The following is a 20,900-nucleotide window of genomic DNA, read 5'->3' on the forward strand; positions in this document are numbered from 1 at the left end:
TTTATTTTATTTTTTTAAATTTTATTTTAGGTATACACATGTTCCCCATCCTGACCCGTCTCTCTCCTCCCTCCTCGTACCATCCCTCTGGGTCGTCTCAGTGCACCAGCCCCAATAATCCAGTATCATGCATCAAACCTGGACTGGTGATTTGTTTCATATATGATATTATACATGTTTCAATGCCATTCTCCCAAATCATCCCACCCTCTCCCTCTCCCACAGAGTCCAAAAGACTGTTCTATACATCTGTGTCTCTTTTGCTGTCTCGCATACAGGGTTATCATTACCATCTTTCTAAATTCCACATATATGAGTTAGTATACTGTATTGGTGTTTTTCTTTCTGGTTTACTTCACTCAGTATAATAGGCTCCAGTTTCATCCACCTTATTAGAACTGATTCAAATGTATTCTTTTTAATGGCTGAGTAATACTCCATTGTGTATACGTACCACAGCTTTCTTATCCATTCATCTGCTGATGGACATCTAGGTTGCTTCCATGTCCTGGCTATTATAAACAGTGCTGCGATGAACATTGGGGTACACATGTCTCTTTCAGTTCTGGTTTCCTCGGTGTGTATGCCCAGCACTGGGATTGCTGGGTCATAAGGCAGTTCTATTTCCAGTTTTTTAAGGGATCTCCACACTGTTCTCCATAGTGGCTGTACTAGTTTGCATTCCCACCAACAGTGTAAGAGGGTTCCCTTTTCTCTACACCCTCTTCAGCATTTATTGCTTGTAGACGTGTGGATCACAGCCATTTTGACTGGCATGAAGTGGTACCTCATTGTGGTTTTGATTTGCATTTCTCTGATAATGAGTGATGTTGAGCATCTTTTCATGTGTTTGTTAGCCATCTGTATGTCTTATTTGGAGAAATGTCTGTTTAGTTCTTTGGCCCATTTTTTGATTGGGTCATTTATTTTTGTGGAATTGAGCTTCAGGAGTTGCTTATATATTTTTGAGATTAGTTCTTTGTCAGTTGCTTCATTTGCTATTATTTTCTCCCATTCTGAAGGCTGTCTTTTCACCTTGCCTATAGTTTCCTTTGTTGTGCATCAGCTTTCACTTTAATTAGGTTCTATTTCTTTATTTTTGCTTTTATTTCCAATATTTTGGGAGGTGCGTCATAGAGGATCCTGCTGTGATGTATGTCAGAGAGTGTTTTGCCTATGTTCTCCTCTAGGAGTCTTATGTTTAGATCTTTAATCCATTTTGAGTTTATTTTTGTGTATGGTGTTAGAAAGTGTTCTAGTTTCATTCTTTTACAAGTCATTGACCAGTTTTCCCAGCACCACTTGTTAAAGAGACTGTCTTTAATCCATTGTATATTCTTGCCTCCTTTGTCAAAGATAAGGTGTCCATAGGTGTGTGGATTTATCTCTGGGCTTTCTATTTTGTTCCATTGATCTATATTTCTGTCTTTGCGCCAGTACCATACTCTCTTGATGACTGTGGCTTTGTAGTAGAGCCTGAAGTCAGGCAGGTTGATTCCTCCAGTTACATTCTTCTTTCTCAAGATTGCTTTGGCTATTCGAGGTTTTTTTGTATTTCCATACAAATTGTGAAATTATTTGTTCTAGCTCTGTGAAAAATACCGAGGGTAGCTTGATAGGGATTTCATTGAATCTATAGATTGCTTTGGGTAGTATACTCCTTTTCACTATATTGATTCTTCTGATCCATGAACATGGTATATTTCTCCATTCTATTAGTGTCCTCTTTGCTTTCTTTCACCAGTGTTTTATAGTTTTCTATATATAGGTCTTTAGTTTCTTTAGGTAAATATATTCCTAAGTATTATATTCTTTTCGTTGCAATGGTGAATGGAATTGTTTCCTTAATTCCTTTTTCTATTTTCTCATTATTAGTGTATAGGAATGCAAGGGATTTCTGTGTGTTGATTTTATATCCTTCAACTTTACTATATTCATTGATTAGCTCTAGTAATTTTCTGGTGGAGTCTTTAGGGTTTTCTATGTAGAGGATCATGTCATCTGCAAACAGTGAGAGTTTCACTTCTTCTTTTCCAATTTGGATTCCTTTTATTTCTTTTTCTGCTCTGATTGCTGTGGCCAAAACTTCCAAAACTATGTTGAATAGTAGTGGTGAAAGTGGGCACCCTTGTCTTGTTCCTGACTTTAGGGGAAATGCTTTCAATTTTTCACCATTGAGGATAATGTTTACTGTGGGTTTGTCATATATAGCTTTTATTACATTGAGGTAGGTTCCTTCTATTCCTGCTTTCTGGAGAGTTTTTATCATAAACGGATGTTGAATTTTGTTAAAGGCTTTCTCTGCATCTATTGAGATAGTCATATGGCTTTTATTTTTCAATTTGTTAATGTGGTGTATTACACTGATTGATTTGCAGATATTGAAGAATCCTTGCATTCCTGGGATAAAGCCCACTTGGTCTTGATGTATGATCTTTTTAATGTGTTGTTGGATTCTGATTGCCAGAATTTTGTTAAAGATTTTTGTGTCTATGTTCATCAGTGATATTGGCCTGTAGTTTTCTTTTTTGTGTGTGGCATCTTTGTCAGGTTTTGGTATTAGGGTGATGGTGGCCTCATAGAATGAGTTTGGAAGTTTATCTTCCTCTGCAATTTTCTGGAAGAGTTTGAGTAGGATAGGTGTTAGCTCATCTGGAAATTTTTGGTAGAATTCAGCTGTGAAGCCATCTGGACCTGGGTTTTTGTTTGCTGGAAGATTTCTGATTACAGTTTCAATTTCCATGCTTGGTGGGTCTGTTAAGATTTTCTATTTCTAGCTGGTTCAGCTTTGGAAAGATGTACTTTTCTAAGAATTTGTCCATTTCTTCCACGTTGTCCATTTTATTGGCATATAATTGCTGATAGTAGTCTCTTATGATCCTTTGTATTTCTGTGTTGTCTGTTGTGATCTCTCCATTTTCATTTCTAATTTTATTGATTTGATTTTTTCCCTTTGTTTCTTGATGAGTCTGGCTAATGGTTTGTCAATTTTATTTATCCTTTCAAAGAACCAGCTTTTGGCTTTGTTGATTTTTGCTATGGTCTCTTTTGTTTCTTTTGAATTTATTTCTGCCCTAATTTTTAAGATTTCTTTCCTTCTACTAACCCTGGGATTCTTCATTTCTTCCTTTTCTAGTTGCTTTAGGTGTAGAGTTAGGTTATTTATTTGACTTTTTTCTTGTTTCTTGAGGTATGCCTGTATTGCTATGAACTTTCCCCTTAGCACTGCTTTTACAGTGTCCCTCAAACCTGCATTTTTTAAAAGGTTGATTGAAATATACATTGCTATCCTTGGAAATAAGAAAGAGTCACTAACTAGTCATAGCAGAGGTGGCTAAGTCTACCGCCATCCATCCTTCTCCTTTCATGGCATTGTTGCAGCCAGGGACTCAGTTTTCTACCTCCTGTTTCTAGGAGGGACCATACCATTGGTTCTTTGCAGTGAAATGTAAGCTAAAGTGATGTGTTGCTTCAAAGCCAAGGCAGATAAGAAGAGGTTGAAATTTCTCTGACCTTTCTCCCCAGCTTACCTCCTCTTGTCAGGATACAGAACCGCAGGGTGAAATCAGTAAGCAGAGGAAGGCCACCCACCTGTATTAAAAGTTAAATGAATGAAAAATAAATTTCCAATGTGTTAAGACAGTGAAATTGTGGAGTCTGTTATCTGACCATTAGGATTACCCTAACTATACACTACTAGTTAGTCATAAAGAATGATTCAAATGTCAGAGAATCACTGACAACTGTGAGTAAATTGCATTTTCCTTTTAGAATTTTAACCTTCTTTAACATTCGAATATCCATTCATGTAACACTGTGCTAATTACTTAAAGTTATCTCAAAGTCTGTCCTCTCGAGGGGCTGATAATCTCCTTTGGGTGAAAAAATATAAAAAATTAAGGAATCATACAAAGTAAAATTGATGAAAATAAAATGAGTAGAGAAGAAAATAATTCTGCAGGAATTCAGAGAAGGACTGGTTTACTAGGAAAAAATCTATAAAGGATGCTTGGACTCTGTGAGCACTTTGAAAATGGGGTAGGATTTAGAAAGAGAGATGATAGTATGGATATTCAAAATGGAGGTGACAGGGTTAAAAAGTGCATGAAAATAGGAGTGAACAAAGATATATTTAGAGGACAATAAGAATACAGGCTCACAATAGTTAAGATGATGCAGGACTTCCCTGGTGGCTTAGATGGTAAAGCATCTGTCTACAGTGTGAGAGACCTGGGTTTGATCCCTCGGTTGGGAAGATTCCCTGGAGAAGGAAATGGCAACACACTCCAGTACTTCTTGCCTTGAAAATCCCATGGATGGAGGAGCTTGGTGCAGGCTACTATCCATGGGGTCACAAAGAGTCGGGCACGACTGAGTGACTTCACGTTCACTTTCAATATCCATTTAAAAATATTTATTGATCATATGGTACAGACACTAAGCTAAACACTGAAGAGTAGAGAGTCTTTGCTTTCACAGAATTTACAGTCTATCAGCACAGACAGCTCTAGATTCAATTTATATCTTCTCCAATTACAAGCCCTTTGAATATGAGTTACTTAACTTTTTGTAATTCTTGGTTTTCTTATCTATATAATGAGGATGATAACAGCCCTGCAAGGGTGTTATGAGGAGTAAACGAGGTGATGAATTTGAGGCATTCAGCATAGTTCCCCACACACTGCTGCTGCTGCTAAGTCACTTCAGTTGTGTCCGACTCTGTGTGATCCCATAGATGGCCGCCCACCAGGCTCCCTTGTCCCTGAGATTCTCCAGGCAAAAACACTGGAGTGGGTTGCCGTTTCCTTCTCCAATGCATGAAAGTGAAAAGTGAAAGTGAAGTCGCTCAGTCATGTCAGACTCTTAGCGACCCCATGGACTGCAGCCTACCAGGCTCCTCTGTCCATGGGGTTTTCTAGGCAAGAGTACTGGAGTGGGGTGCCATTGCCTTCTCCAGCTCCACACACATAAACTCTCAATAAATGCTGGCTGTCGTTGCTTGATTTGATGGTGGCAGTGGCGGTGCTAATAGCCATAGAACTGTTGTGACAGGAGCAGAGAGATCATGTTGGCAGTAGTGGTGGCTGAGGTTAGAAAATGGAGTTTTGACTGAATTCATAAACAGTTTCCTGAAGGTCAGATCAAAGACTCTGGATTTGATCTTTGGACGATGGACAACCCTTGAGGATCTGAGCAAGGAAGTAAAATGGCAGCACTAAGGAGAATGGATTTGGATCAGTATAGAAAAAGAACAAAGGCAAAGAAGTCTGTTAGGATATTCATTAGGACAAGAGTAGTGAAAATGGTTAATAGACACCTCTAAGTTTTTCAAACTGAAAAGAGATGCCAGCATGATGGAACAGGGTGGAAGAATAAGTTTGATTTTAGAAACTGTTGAGCTTGAAGAAATAATAAAACATTCAGTTGAAATATTATTAATCAGATATATGGATTTGAAGTTTGGAAGAAGTAAAGAATTGGACATATAGCCTTGTGAATTATTTAAATAGACCTGATAGCCAAATGGAAGATTTCGCCAAAACAGAGTATATATGGATTAAAGGCTGAAATCTAATTAAACCTTGGGAAAGATCCCCAGTGAAACACAGGAGGGGAAAGAAGAACCAGCATAAAAGAGATCAATACAGCAAGAAAACCACCATCATAGAGGTCAAGGGAAGAGAAATTTTCAGAAGGGTAGAAGTGGACACTTCTATCATTTCACTCAGCTTTCAAATGGAGAAGAGTCCAGCTGAAGTCAACTGCATAGGTTCCTCTGCCTGGTGGTGCTGCTCTCAGGGCCTCCTTGTGTGAATGGTACTCTAATAAGAAACCAAATATAAATAAAATAAAACATAACTGGGGATAGAGCAGCCTGTGATCTATCTAGCCCCATCTTATGAGAAGGGCTGGATAAGAGGTTGGGAGGGATTTGTGCAGAGAATAAAGGATAAGAGTGAAAAAAGGTGGACTTCGGTTATAAATAAAAGGGTTATACTGAGTTTGTGAATTTGAGAATTTTGTAAGTAATGTGTGCCTGTTGTTTTGGCCACCATTGTGGGTGGGTCAGAGAAAATAAACTGATCATTCAAGAATCTACATTGTCTAACCTCTATTACCTGGTAGCCAGTGCGGTATCAAAGGAAAACCATAGGCTAGAAATGATACAGCTTCCATGAATTAGCTTAGCTGAGGAGAAGCTGTGGAAGCTTGCTACCTAGATCATTCTTTCTACCCCTTACGAAAAGGAAAGACAAGCTTACTTAAGCAAATTAGCTTAGGACACTGGTGCTTAAAGTTTAGTGTGCATCAGAATCACCTGGAGGACTTGTGAAAAGGCAGACTGCTGAGCCTCACTCACCAGAGTTTTTGACACAGTTGGTATAGAGCGAGCCCTAAGAACATGCCTTTCTAACACCGTCCTAGGTAGTGCTACAGTTGGTCCAGGGACCACATTTTGAGGATAACTGGCTTGGGTAGAAGAAGGAGACAACATCTGTGGTTGCAGAGAAGTTAGGGAAAATGAAGACTAAGGAAAAATCATTCATTGCCATTGGTAACTGCCTTCTGATAACTTTTGAGATGGCTTTTATTAGCTATTAGTTATGAAAATGACAAAGAGCTTCCAGTATATAGCTAGTGAAGAAATGGAAGTAACACGTGTATACCATTGTTCAGTAAATGTTTCACACTGGGTAATACAGTTCTGGTGGGAAATTTTAAAATGTTATCTTTTGAACAAAACTGAATATGTCATTCATTCACTCAACTTATTTATTATGTATCTAATAAGCACAGGCACTGTGTTAGACTCTGGGTCACAATAGACATTGTCCCTGACATCTCACTGAATTTAGGGTGGATTTAGAAAAGGATATATACAAATGCACATCCATATGATAAGTACAGAGATAAGGGAACTCATAGAAGCAGTATCAAAATAGCAAGATTCAGGGAAACTTCCTAGAAAATAAAGATTAAACCGAGCATCAAAGATATGCAGAAATATCCACATGAAAGCTAGGGGACCAGAGTGCAGAGAAAGGCAGAGGGAACAAGAAGTACAATAATTCAGAGTCAAGACAGAGAATGCCAAGTTAAGGTAATGCCAAAATAATTCAAGATGGTTAAAGTACTAGGGCATAGGGCATGAATAAAGCTAAAGCTGAGAGCAAATCCTTACAGCACCATTGTGGTTTAGTTGCTAAGCTGTGTCCGACTCTTGTGACCCCATGGACTACAGCCCACAAGGCTCTTCTGTTCATGGGATTCTCCAGGTAAGAATATTGGAGTAGGTTGCCATTTTCTTCTCCAGGGGATCCTTCCAACCCAGGGATCAAACCCAGGTCTCCTCCCATTGGAGTATCATGGACTCTGTCAAAATATCTTAAACTTCATATGAAGAGCAATGGGGAGTTATTAAAGAGTTTTTTTTAAGGTTTTTTAAAGATATAATTCACATATCACATGACTCACCTATTTATGTTACACAATTTAATGGGTTTTAGTGTATTCACAGAGTTGTCCAACCATCAACACAACGATTTTAGAATGTTTTCATCACCTTCCAAAGAAACCCCATACCCATTAGTAGTCAGTCCCCATTTCCTGAAATCCTCCCAGTCCTAGGCAGCCACCAACCTATGTTCTGTTTCTGTAATCACACAACATGTGGTCTTTCACTGAAGAGTTTCAAGCCAATGAGTGGTATCATTAGATTTGAGATACAGAAAGATCTGTCTGTCTGACATATGCAACTTGGATTGGATTAGAGGGGAGGATGGTGAGCCTAGAAGCAGAGAGACCCATTAGGGAGTTGCAGAAAGAGTCAGACCAAGGAAGTGTTTGTGGGGATGGAGAGATGAAGATGGACTCAAGAGATATTTAAGAGGTAGTATTGGCTGGGCTTGGTAATTAATGTGATGTGGTATATGAGGAGTGGCTTCCCAGGTGGCGCTAGTGGTAAAGAAACCGCCTGCCAATGAAGGAGACATAAGAGACCTGGGTTCCTTCCCTGGGTCGGGGAAGATCCCCTGGAGAAAGGCATGGCAAAATATCATGGGTGGAGGAGCCTGGTAGGCTGCAGTCCATGGGGTGGCAAAGAGTCGGACATGACTGAGCGACTTCATTTTCACTTTTCACTTTCACGCATTGGAGAAGGAAATGGCAACCCACTCCAGTGTTCTTGCCTGGAGAATCCCAGGGACGGGGGAGCCTGGTGGGCTGCTGTCTATGGGGTCGCACAGAGTCGTACACGACTGAAGTGACTTAGCAGCAGCAGCAGCAGCATGTCATAAACATGGAGATATAGATTCTTAGGAAAAGAGGAAGATGGTATTATTTTTTCAATCTTTCTAAGACCTCAGAAAGACCAAAGCAACTTATATACAGATTTCATACTAATTCAATAAGTTTAAAAGTTTATTTAAATTTTAATAGAAGTATGCTGGTATCAAAGGGGAAAACTTAACTTCTTTGCCTTGAATAATTTTGCTGCATCAATAACCTGTCACCTTTCAAAATCATAACCATGGGAGCTACAGGACACAATGGGCTTTGTGAGGCCATAGAATGTATTCCCCTGAACCTGGTGAGGAATTCACCTGAATTAAAAGAAATAAGGATTGATTACAGAGTCAATTTTCAATTACCTGTACTAATAGAGCAGTGGTGTGCATAATCCCAAACTGTGGTTAACCAAAAATCACTTATATTTGCTTTTGGATTGCATTATTTAAGCTATTTATAGCAGTTGGGATTCTACCTACATTTTTCTTTTGTGATTACTAGCATTAATTTGCACCCTCTGACTTCACACTAATTTTTGGCAGATAGAAGTGGCCTAAATATGATAAGTGAGAAGGATATATCACTTGGGGATTTTATATATATCCCACACAGCATCTACAAATTTGATAATTCAGACTATAGATTTTTTTTTAAGGGTCTGCGAGGGTAGAGATTACAAATCTCCCTTGATATCCCATGTCTCAATTTGAGAACATTTGCCAATGGGAAATGATTTTCCAATGCTAATCTCAATCCTTTTGCTAAAATACAAACTGATCTTTCCTTCTTTCCTCAATGGGCAAAAAAATAAACAGGCTCTGTCCTCCATGGACAACTCTGATAGTGCTGAAAAACTCCTCTTGCATCTTTTCTTCCTCGAGCAGAACCAGTACCATTCTATTTGTTGTCCTGATTTTTTAGCCAATCACTAGCTGCTCCCAGAAATCAAAGAGCATTTAAAAAACCCCAAAGAACACAACATTTCCTAAGAAAGAAAATCATCTGCATGTTGTCAATAAAAACCAGAGATTATACAATAAGAAACTAGTTAAGAAATTTTATCTCGATTTTTTTCAATTAAGAAGTAATACATATTCACTATGCTATATCTAAAATAAATAGTCAACAAGGACCTACTTTATAGCACAGGGAACTCTGCTCAATATTCTGTAACAACATAATTGGAAAAGGAATTTTAAAAGAATAGATACATGTATATGTATAACTGAATCACTACACAACGCTAATACAACATTATTAATCAAGTATAATATAAACTAAAAAGTTAAAAAAAAATTTCAACTTGACATTCACAAAAAAGAAGTAATATATGTTTATTCGAGAAAAAAAAAGAAGCATAAAGAAGAAAATTTAAAGGATCTATGATTCTACCAGCTGGTGGTAACCACTAGATCATGGAATCATCCAATTTCCGCTGCAGCCCTCAGTTACTGAAAGAAACACGGAGGGCTGGCAAAAACACTTTATGCAGTATTATAATTTTCTCAGCATCACAATGTTTAAAAGCTATACGCTCATTTAGAATCTTTAAACCTGGTGACCTAGGTACAATCTCATGGAAACCTTTAGTCCAACATCTACACTAAAAGCAGATGGGAAACTTCCTCAGTCCAGGATCCATTTCCTCTGTGCACACAGCCTAATCTCAGTCCTTATACCTGATGCTCTAGGTGTCAGCCATTGATCAGCTACAGTGGCATAACCGAGAAGCTCATAGAACTGCAGAATCTTAGGCCCCACCCCAGACCTACTGCATCAGAATCTTTGTTTGGTCAAGATCCCCAGATGTAACCAGATTCTGAGTCACTGGTGCTACTGCTCAGCTGAGATGCATTGCTAGAGTTTACCAACTGACTGGTAAGTAAATATGCGCTTGTGTTTAGTTGCTTCAGTTGTGTCTGACGCTCTGTGACCCCATAGACTGCAGCCTACCAGGCTCCTCTGTCCATGCGATTCTCTAGGCAAGAATACTAGAGTGGGTTGCCAAGCCCTCCTCCCGGGGATCTTCCCCAAGCAGGGACTGAACCTGTGTCTCCTGCTTCTCCTGGATGGCAGGCAGATTCTTTACCACCACACGCAAAGAAGAGCACAGGAAGAACATGACAAAGAGAAGAAGAGAAATTTTTCACGAGACTTAGAGCTCAGCTGCTCTGGTGGCTGTGTCCTGGGCACATGTAGGAGGCATCCATAGTCTTATTGTACCAACTCGATTTCCGACAATGGAAAAACAAATTCAAGGTTAAGTCACGGTCCACAGCAATTGCTTTAAATTCTTTGTTTCTTCAAGAAATTGAAGAATAACCATTTGGCACATCCTCTTGGGGGTTTCCCTGGTAGTCCAGTTGTTAAGACTCCACACTCCCAATGCAGGGGGCATAGGTATGGGATTGATCCTGGGCATGTGGTGAGGCCAAAAACAAACAACCCCCCCCTCCAAACACAAAGAACCAAACATCCTCTTGCCTTTAATTTAGACACCCTGTGGGGTAGGGGTAGGGAAATGGCATTGGGGTATGGAGGGGGTCTTGGGCACCCCTAGAGGTTAATAAAGGGATATATATGCCCAGTCTTCTCTGTTTTTGTGTCGTCCTTTTGAAACTGTAACACAGTGGTTCCATCTATCAGGGGTTTGCAATTAAGAACAGGGGAAGGGATAGCTGGGGAGTTCAGGATGGACATGTGCACACTGCTTCAATTAAAATGGATAACCAACAAAGACCTACTGTATAGCACTTGGAACTCTGCTCAATGTTATGTCACAGCCTGAGTGGTAGTGGGTTTTGGGGAAAATGGATACATATATATGTATGGCTGAGTATTTCGCTGACCACCTGAAACTATCACAGTGTTGTTTGTTAATTTGCTACACCCCAATACAAAATTTAAAAAAAAAATTTTTTAAAGAAGCATAGTTTCAACAGCTCCATATCTACCTTTAGTCCACTTCACTGCTTTCCATCCTTTCGCTTCACTCTTCCTACACTGTGTAAATTAAATTACTCTTTGCAAACTCCTTCCCTCTTCCTTTGTTCTTCTCGATACTTCTCTGTTTTCTTACAACAATAGCAGCAAGTGCAACAAGATTCATTTAGGGAGGAAACAGAAATAAACTATGTGTTGGGGGAGACAGGAAGGTTGGAAAGAGAAAAGGGTAAGAAAACCCTTATTCACACACACATATGCACACAATTATGATTTTTTTTTTCTTCTTCAAAACTTGGGTCATACCATTCAGATTGTTTTACATCCATTTTTCATTTAATACCTAGTGAGCATTTCTCTAGGTCAGTAAATAGTCCTATAAAACATACTTAACAGCCTCAGGGTGAAAGAGGAGGATGAAAAAGCTGGTTCAAAACTCAACATTAAGAAAACCAATATCATGGCATCCAGCCTCATCATTTCATTGCAAATAGATGGGGAAAAAGTGGAAAATAAAACAGATTTTATTTTTTTGGGCTCCAAAATCACTGTGAACAGTAATTGCAGCCATAAAATTAAAAGACACTTGTTCCTTGGAAGGAAAGCTTTAACAAATCTAGACATATTCAAAAGCAGAGACATCACTTTGCCAACAAAGATCTGTATAGTCAAGGCTATGTGTTTTTCAGTAGTCATGTACTGATGTGAGAGTTGGACCATAAGGAAGGCTGAGCACCAAAGAATAGATACTTTTGAATTGTGGTGTTGAAGAAGACTCTTGAGAGTCCCTTGGAGAGCAAGGAGATCAAATCAGGCAATTCTAAAGGAAATCAACCCTTAGTATTCACTGGAAGGACTGATACTGGAGCTGACTGAAACTCCAGTACTTTGGCCACCTGATGCAAAGAGCTGATTCACTGGAAAGACCCTGATGCTGGGAAAGACTGAGGGCAGGAGGAGAAAGAGATGGTTGGATGGTGTCACTGACTCAATGGACATGAGTATGAGCAAACTCCAGGAGATAGTGAAGGACAGGGAAGCCTGGCGTGCTGTAATTCATGGGGTCACAAAGAGTTGGACACAACTTAGTGACTGAGCAACAGCCTCACAGAATTCTAATGTATAGACACACAACAAATCATTTAGCTAGTCTCCTATTGTTGGACATTTAGGCTGTCTCCCCCTTTTTTTTTCATGTTTGTAAGTAATGCTGCAATGAACATCCTTGTATGTAAGTAAATCTGTTTCCACATCTCTGGCTATTCTTTCAGGGCAAATTTCATTTGACTTTGATAACAAAAATAAACAACTTGACCTTGGACTGAAATATCTTTGTTTGTCCAGTACTCAATTATAGTGTGGCTTTTCTCCAACAGAAAGCATACTGTAGGGTCTGAATGTCAGTTTTTAATTAAGCAGGTTCTACAAGACTGACTTTTGTAGCCACTTGAAATTAAAATGTCTGCCTTCTACATCTAAGATAGAACAAATTTACTTGAGTACCTCAGGACTGGGACATATTATAAGACAGTGATTCTAAACTCAAGAGTTTAGAGTCCCTATTTACCCTATGCCTTGTACCTTATCTTATACCTTGCTTTCCAAAACCCTGCTCTTCTGGGAGTAATGTTCATTATTTCAGGCTAAAGCATTGTCCATAAATTAGCAAAGGCTCTTTGGGGTTCAAAACCTTCTTTATTTGGAAGCCTACAGAGTGATTACATTGTCAGTATGTGATCCTTATGTGCAAAAACCATTAATAACAACAACAATAGTCATCCTCTATGGAGGATGAACTATGTGCCAAGTACTGTGCTGAGCACTTTACAACCTGCATAGCTGTCTGTTGCTGTGTAATAAAATACTCTGAAATTTAACACCTTAAAGTAACAAATATTGTCTCATGGTTTTGGTGGGTCAGGAATCTTGGTGTCACTTAGTGCCTTTTGTAAGGCTAAAATCAAGATATTCTCAGTTGAACCTTAAGGCTCAACTGAGAAGATCGACACCCAAGTTCACACATGTAGTTGTTGGCAAAAATTAGTTCATCCCAGACTGTTGGTCCAAAGGCCTTAGTTCCTAGGTGGTTGTTGGCACTGAGTCTCTTGTAAGGCAGCTCACAACATGAAAGCTAGCTACCATTAAAGTGAGCAAGCAGGGCAAGCAAAACAGAAGTCAGAGTCTTTGTCTGTAAATGACTCTTGGAGGTGACAGCATCTCTTTCGCCACATTCCGCATACTAGAAGGGAGTCACTAGGTTCAGTCCATACCCAAGAGGAGTACTTGAATCCCAGGAGGTGAGACTCACTGGGAACTATCTTCAGTCAGTTCAGTTCAGTTCAGTTGCTCAGTCGTGTCCGACTCTGCGACCCCATGAATCGCAGCACGCCAGGCCTCCCTGTCCATTACCAACTCCTGGAGTTCACTCAGACTCACGTCCACCGAGTCGGTGACGCCATCCAGCCATCTCATCCTCTATCATCCCCTTCTCCTCTTGCCCACAATCCCTCCCAGCATCAGAGTCTTTTCCAATGAGTCAACTCTTCGCATGAGGTGGCCAAAGTACTGGAGTTTCAGCTTTAGCATCATTCTCTCCAAAGAAATCCCAGGGCTGATCTCCTTCAGAATGGACTGGTTGGATCTCCGTGAAATCCAAGGGACTCTCAAGAGTCTTCTCCAACACCACAGTTCAGAAGCATCAATTCTTCAGTGCTCAGCTTTCTTCACAGTCCAACTCTCACATCCATACATGACCACTGGAAAAACCATAGCCTTGACTAGACGGATCTTTGTTGGCAAAGGAATGTCTCTGCTTTTCAATATGCTATCTAGGTTGGTCATAACTTTTCTTCCAAGGAGTAAGCGTCTTTTAATTTCATGGCTGCAGCATGCCTACCACACAACCACTATCTCATTAACTGAAACAACACTTCTTTGAAGTAGATATTGTTAATCCCCACTTACAGATAAGGAAGCAGGTGCTCACAGTCAGTAATAGTGAGTCTGAGAGTCAAATCTGTTTCTCTGACTTCAATGCACATATGCTTGTCCCTGCACGCTCAGTCAGACACTATCTGTAAAGATTGTGAGGTCCTAGAAATAGTTTAGTAGCAAGCTGAGTCACGTCTTAGCCTCTTCAGTTTATTCTTGGCATTCTTGGGTTTTTTTTTTTTCTTACTTTCTGTCTTCTCGTATTTAGGTGAAATTGCTTAGCTTACACTAATAAGAGGACAGCACAACCTGATGGTGTTAGGTTAGAGATGGAAGATCCAGGGATGTTTTTGAGTTCTGGTAAAAATTAACTAGTTTCTAAATCTCCATCAAGAATTCTTATATATTTTTTCCCCATTCCTGGCCTACATTGCATATTAGCATTGAAGATGAGCTATAAAATAAATGTCATTGGGGGAAAACCCCCATGGTCAAGAATTAAACACACATGCGCAATCCTTGACACGTTTTCTAGAAGATGTCTATTCATTTTCTCTAATCAGTGAAGCTATAAATCTGGCCTGTACTCGGCACACTCTATGTGTTTTGCTTTATGAAGGCATAAATCACCAAGATACAATTTGTGTTTGATTTTTTGGACACTTAATTTGCTTAAATGTTTAGCAGTTCATAGATGTAAATTGTGCTGGGCATAGTTCCAAGTGGAATAAGCTGAGCGCAAGAAAGCTATACATATAAGGATGTAATTCAGAAGAAAAATCATCTCAGCTGGTCAAGTTAGTCCTCTTTATAAGTTACTTATAAATAACTTTCCTCCATAGGCAATATAAACATTTAGTAAATACTTCTAGAGGAGGGAGCACTGTAGTAAATTTAAAGAAACCTCACACATAATATGCTCCTATATGTTGGTAAGGGTGTAATGTGCAGGGGATGTACCATGCATATCTGATCTGATACAGAGACCATATTGATTGATTGTTGTTGAATATTGTTAGAATGCCTCATTGATAATCAGGCATGGATTTTCACCCTGTCAGCCACTAACTAAACGTGTGAACTTGAGAAAGTCATTTAACTTCTCTGTGGCTCAGCTTTCTCATTTGAAAATGAGGGGCTGGATTAAATAATCTCTTAATTCCTTCCCAGTTCTAAAATTTTATAACTTTAAATACTTTCTGGGAATCTACACAACACCTACCTCATGCCATGGAGAAGACAAAGGAAAACAGGAAGCAGTTTGGAGGCCAAATGCAGCAAGTTTTGGAAACTAAATACCAATAGAAGAGCTTCTTAACTGTTTGAGTGTAATACACAGAGAAATTGATTTAAACTGATAGAGGCTGGTGTTTCCCAAAGTGCGCAGAACATGTCTCTGGGCAGGAATGCCTGAAAGCAGCTCTTGGGGCTGCCTGAGAATGTCCAGCAGTGAGGCAGCTGGGATTCTCCAAGGATGAGGCCATGCCTGAGCTTCTTAGCTTTCCATGGGAATGAAGGTTCCTTCTACCTGCGAGAAGTGGATGCAACTTGTTATATATACTGGGCAGCCGGTTTTCCCAGACCACTCTTGGAAACAGTGGCACCCAAACCCAAATGGTCTTGTCTCCCCACTGACATGTTTCCTCTCCAGCTTGCCTTTTAAGAAAGAGAAAAACTGGGGCAAGGTCCCTCTATGAGCCACAGACCCAGTGTATCCAGCAGCACCTGGCCCATCAGCTGTCTTGGAGATGATGGGAGTAACAGGGAACCAGTGCTGTTTCCTGCTGACCCTTAGATATGAATTTCCCCAACAAAATCTATTTTATAACCCAGTGGTTCTTAAACTCTTGCATGTATCAGAATCATCTGAGGACTTCTTAACACAATTGCTGGGCTCTGCCCTTGGAGTTTCTGATTCAATATGCTAGAATAGACCCAAGATTTGCATTTTTAACAAGTTTCTAATGCTGCTTGTCCAGGGCCCACGCTTTGAGAATCCATACCATATGACATTACAGAATTTGTCCTAAACACTATTGTAAGACAACTGGTAATAAGCAAGACCATTTAAAGTGCTACATGGGTAAAATATTTTTACTTAAATAGCTATACATTTATTTTAATGTGTATTAAATCTTTGTTTGACAAATGCTGGTTTTCCACTTTTAGCATCAATATCAAGTTAACTTAAAGTTTTTTTTTTAATTATTAATAGACCGTATTTATTTATTTGGGGCTATGCTGGGTCTTTGTGGCTGCACACAGGCTTTTCCCTAGTTGCGGCAAGTGGGGGCTACTCTTCTAGTGGCGGGACACAGACTTCTCATTGAGGTGGTTTCTCTTGCTGCAGAGCACAGGCTCCAGGGCATGAGGGCTCAGCAGCCGTGGCATACGAGTTTAGTTACCCCCTGGCATGCGGAATCTTCCCAGACCAGGGATCAAACCCATGTCCCCTGCTTTGGCAGGTGGATTCTTAAGCACTGGAACGCCAGGTAAGTCCAATATCAAGTTAATTTTAAATACATTTATTTTAGCAAAAAAGTAAATGAATTTAAAGAAACTATCCAAGCATTCATGTAAACAATAGAACACATGGTATATCATAACAAAATGTCTAAATGTGGTAATAATAAAATGGGGTGAAATTTGGGAAACACTAGTATAAACAATAAATAGAAAGTTTTGTAGTAGAACTATTGGATCAGACTATTAAGAGTTGTTTTGCAGAGGACAAGCACTTACAGTGAGTCTTACGGGGGACGGATATAGATAAGCCAAGAAGCAGTGACAATGTGGAGCAGTGGTTGGAGAGGGCCTGGTAAGAGTCACAGGATATGTGTATGTCAATGTCAAACATGGTGTTGAACTGAAAAAAAAACTCTTTGCTCAGCTTGGTGTTTCGTTTATATGACAACAAATAACTATTCTAATGATTTCCATTTTTGATTTGTTATTTTGGTATTGGACACTGGCCATAATCAGTCTCAGTAATTTTGTTCACTTTGTTTTCACTTGCTATTTGCTTATCTTTGTCTGGTGAGTCTACCAAAGTGGAGTTCATAGCTCTAGGTTTCCTGCTTATTGAATCATCTTTAGAGGTCAGCAACCCCAATGAAAAAACTATCAGCCCAATAGTTATATAGCCAGAATTACAAACTATAAACCATCAGATGCTACTTCAAAAATATCTGAGAAATAAAACTGTTTCTCTGTTTTCAATTAGCTGAACATGCACATTTAAAAACTGCTATTAGAAGAAGATTCCATGAAGAAGTAACCATGTAGCTTATTTCATTTTGCTAGACTGTAATTTAATGTTTGGAAATAATAAGTTGTTGTTATAACTGGATATAAACTAAAAGTATTATTTGCCATTTTCTGCAAACTTGTCATATAAAGAGTAATAATACCATTCTACCATTTTTGCATCATACAAATTCATTTTCTTCCCGTAATGGCCCACAATGAGAGGGCATTTTTAGGACCCATACAGATCACAAACAGGGATTCGGAAACCATATGTTGTGCTATGCCTTATGAATGGTCACTGAATTGGTACTTTTAAAAACAAATCCTAAAGACTAACAATTTAGTTAAAAGACTTCTGCACTTGCCTTTAAGAAAATTCCACTGCCTTGACAATCTAAGATAATTAGCTCTAACTAGGCAAGAGTGTAGGAAAAAACTTGCAGAGCCCTCTCTGACTGTACTGACTACTTGTGACCTGAACCACTGGTTCTCAATTAGACGTATTTGGAGGGATTGTTAAACTACAGATTACTAGGTCCATCCTAGAGTGTCCAATTCAGTACGTGTCAGTATGGACCAAGTATTGCAATTCTATGAAGTTCCCAAGTGGTGTTGATGCTGCTGGTCCTAAGGCCACACTTGGGAAACCACTGATTTGGCGGCATCTGTCTCTTTTGTGGATTCCCCTGGTGACTCAGATGGTAAAGAATCTGCCCACAGTACAGGAGACGTGGGCTCAATCCCTGGGTCTCAAAGATCTCCTGGAGCAGGGAATGGCTAGCCGCTCCAGGATTCTTGCCTGGAGAATTTCATGGATCTCTGGTTTGCCCTCTTTTCCTCACAACTTGTGTGCGTGTGTGTGCATGCTTAGTCACTCAGTCACACCCAGCTCTTTGCAAACCCATGAATTGTAGCCTGCCAGGCTCCTCAGTCCATGGAATTTTCCAGGCAAGAATACTGGAGCGGGTGGCCACTTCCTACTCCAGGGGATCTTCCCAACCCAGGGATGGAACCCACATCTCCTGCATTGACAGGCAAATTCTTTACCTCTCCACCACCTGGGAAGCCTGTGTTTGTGTTTATGTGGGGATAAATCTCCATAGAATCTATGCTTGTCATGAGTGCTAAATCGTTTCAGTTGTGCCCAAGTCTTTGTGACCCTATGGACCATAGCCTGTCAGGCTCCTCTGTCCCTGAGATTCTCCAGGCAAGAATACTGGAGTGGGCTGCCATGTCTTCCTCCAGGGGATCTTCCCAACCCAGGGATCAAACCCGGGTCTCTTATGTTTCCTGCATTGGCATGTGAGTTTTTTTTTTATCACTAGCACCATCTGGGAAGCTCATAGTATCTATGGCTACTGATTATAAATAAGGGCTTCCCTGGTGGCTCAGAGGTTAAAGCTTCTGCCTCCAGTGAGGGAGGCCTGGGTTCGATCCCTGGGTTGGGAGGATCCCCTGGAGAAGGAAATGATAACCCACTCCAGTATACTTGCCTGGAGAATCTCAAGGATGGAGAAGCCTGGTAGGCTACAGTCCACAGGGTCACAAAGAGTCAGATTATAAATAAGAATTGGGTAAACTACATCAGTATATCAACAAATTTTCTGATGTTTCATCAATGTTTCATCAATGTTCTGATCATCAATGTTTCACATGCACCATGAAATTAACAGAAAACATAAAATAGAAAAATTTGTAATATACATTTATTTATTTTAATTGGAGGCTAATTACTTTACAATATTGTAGTGGTTTTGCCATACACTGACATGGATCCACCACGGGTATACACGTGTTCCCCATCCTGAAACCCCCTCCCTCCTCCCTCCCCATCCCATCCCTCTGGGTCATCCCAGTGCACCAGCCCTGAGAACCCTGTCTCATGCATCGAACCTGGACTGGCGATCTGTTTCACACATGATAATATACATGTTTCAATGCCATTCTCCCAAATCATCCCACCCTCTCCCTCTCCCACAGAGTCCAAAAGATAGCTCTATACATCTGTGTCTCTTTTGCTGTCTCACATGTACGGTTATCATTACCATCTTTCTAAATTCCATATATATGCATTAGTATACTGTATTGGTGTTTTTCTTTCTGGCTTACTTCACTCTGTATAATAGGCTCCAGTTTCATCCACCTCATTAGAACTGATTCAAATGCATTCTTTTTATTTTTTTTATTTTATTATTATTTTTTTTATTTTATTTGTTTTTTTATTTTAAAATCTTTAATTCTTACATGCTTTCCCAAACATGAACCCCCCTCCTACCTCCCTCCCCATAACATCTCTCTGGGTCATCCCCATGCACCAGTCCCAAGCATGCTGTATCCTGCGTCAGACATAGACTGGCGATTCAATTCTTACATGATAGTATATATGTTAGAATGCCATTCTCCCAAATCATCCCACCCTCTCACTCTCCCTCTGAGTCCAAAAGTCCATTATACACATCTGTGTCTTTTTTCCTGTCTTGCATACAGGGTCGTGGCTGAGTAATATTCCATTGTGTATATGTACTACAGCTTTCTTATCCATTTGTCTGCTGATGGACATCTAGGTTGCTTCCATGTCCTGGCTATTATAAACAGTGCTGCAATGAACATTGGGGTACACGCGTCTCTTTCAATTCTGTTTCCTCGGTGTGTATGCCCAGCACTGGGATTGCTGGGTCATACAGCAGTTCTATTTCCAGTTTTTTAAGGGATCTCCACACTGTTCTCCATAGTGGCTGTACTAGTTTGCATTCCCACCAACAGTATAAGAGGGTTCCCTTTTCTCCACACCCTCTCCAGCATTTATTGCTTGTAGACTTGTGGATCGCAGCCATTTTGACTGGCGTGAAATGGTACCTCACTGTGGTTTTGATTTGCATTTCTCTGATCATGAGTGATGTTGAGCATCTTTTCATGTGTTTGTTAGCCATCTGTATGTTTTCTTTGGAGAAATGTCTATTTAGTTCTTTGGCCCATTTTTTATTGGGTCATTTATTTTTGTGGAATTGAGCTACAGGAGTGGCTTGTATATTTTTGAGATTAGTTCTTTGTCAGTTGCTTCATTTGCTATTATTTTCTCCCATTCTGAAGGCTGTCTTTTCACCTTGCTTATAGTTTCCTTCATTGTGCAAAAGCTTTTAAGTTTAATTAGGTCCTGTTTGTTTATTTTTGCTTTTATTTCCAATACTGTTTTCCATAGACTATCCTGCTGTGATGTATGTCGGAGAGTGTTTTGCCCATGTTTTCCTCTAGGAGTTTTATAGTTTCTGGTCTTACATTTAGATCTTTAATCCATTTTGAGTTTATTTTTGTGTATGGTGTTAGAAAGTGTCCTAGTTTCATTCTTTTACAAGTGGTTGACCAGTTTTCCCAGCACCACTTGAAGAATCAAAGCTACTCCATTTTGTAAGGTTCCGGGAAAAGAGCCTTTGGAAATCCCCGACCTCACCCCACCACCTGCAAACCAATCAGAACCCTTGGCCAGCCCA

This window comes from Capra hircus, chromosome 2 (assembly GCF_001704415.2).
Source record: "Capra hircus breed San Clemente chromosome 2, ASM170441v1, whole genome shotgun sequence".
Classification (NCBI taxonomy): domain Eukaryota; kingdom Metazoa; phylum Chordata; class Mammalia; order Artiodactyla; family Bovidae; genus Capra; species Capra hircus.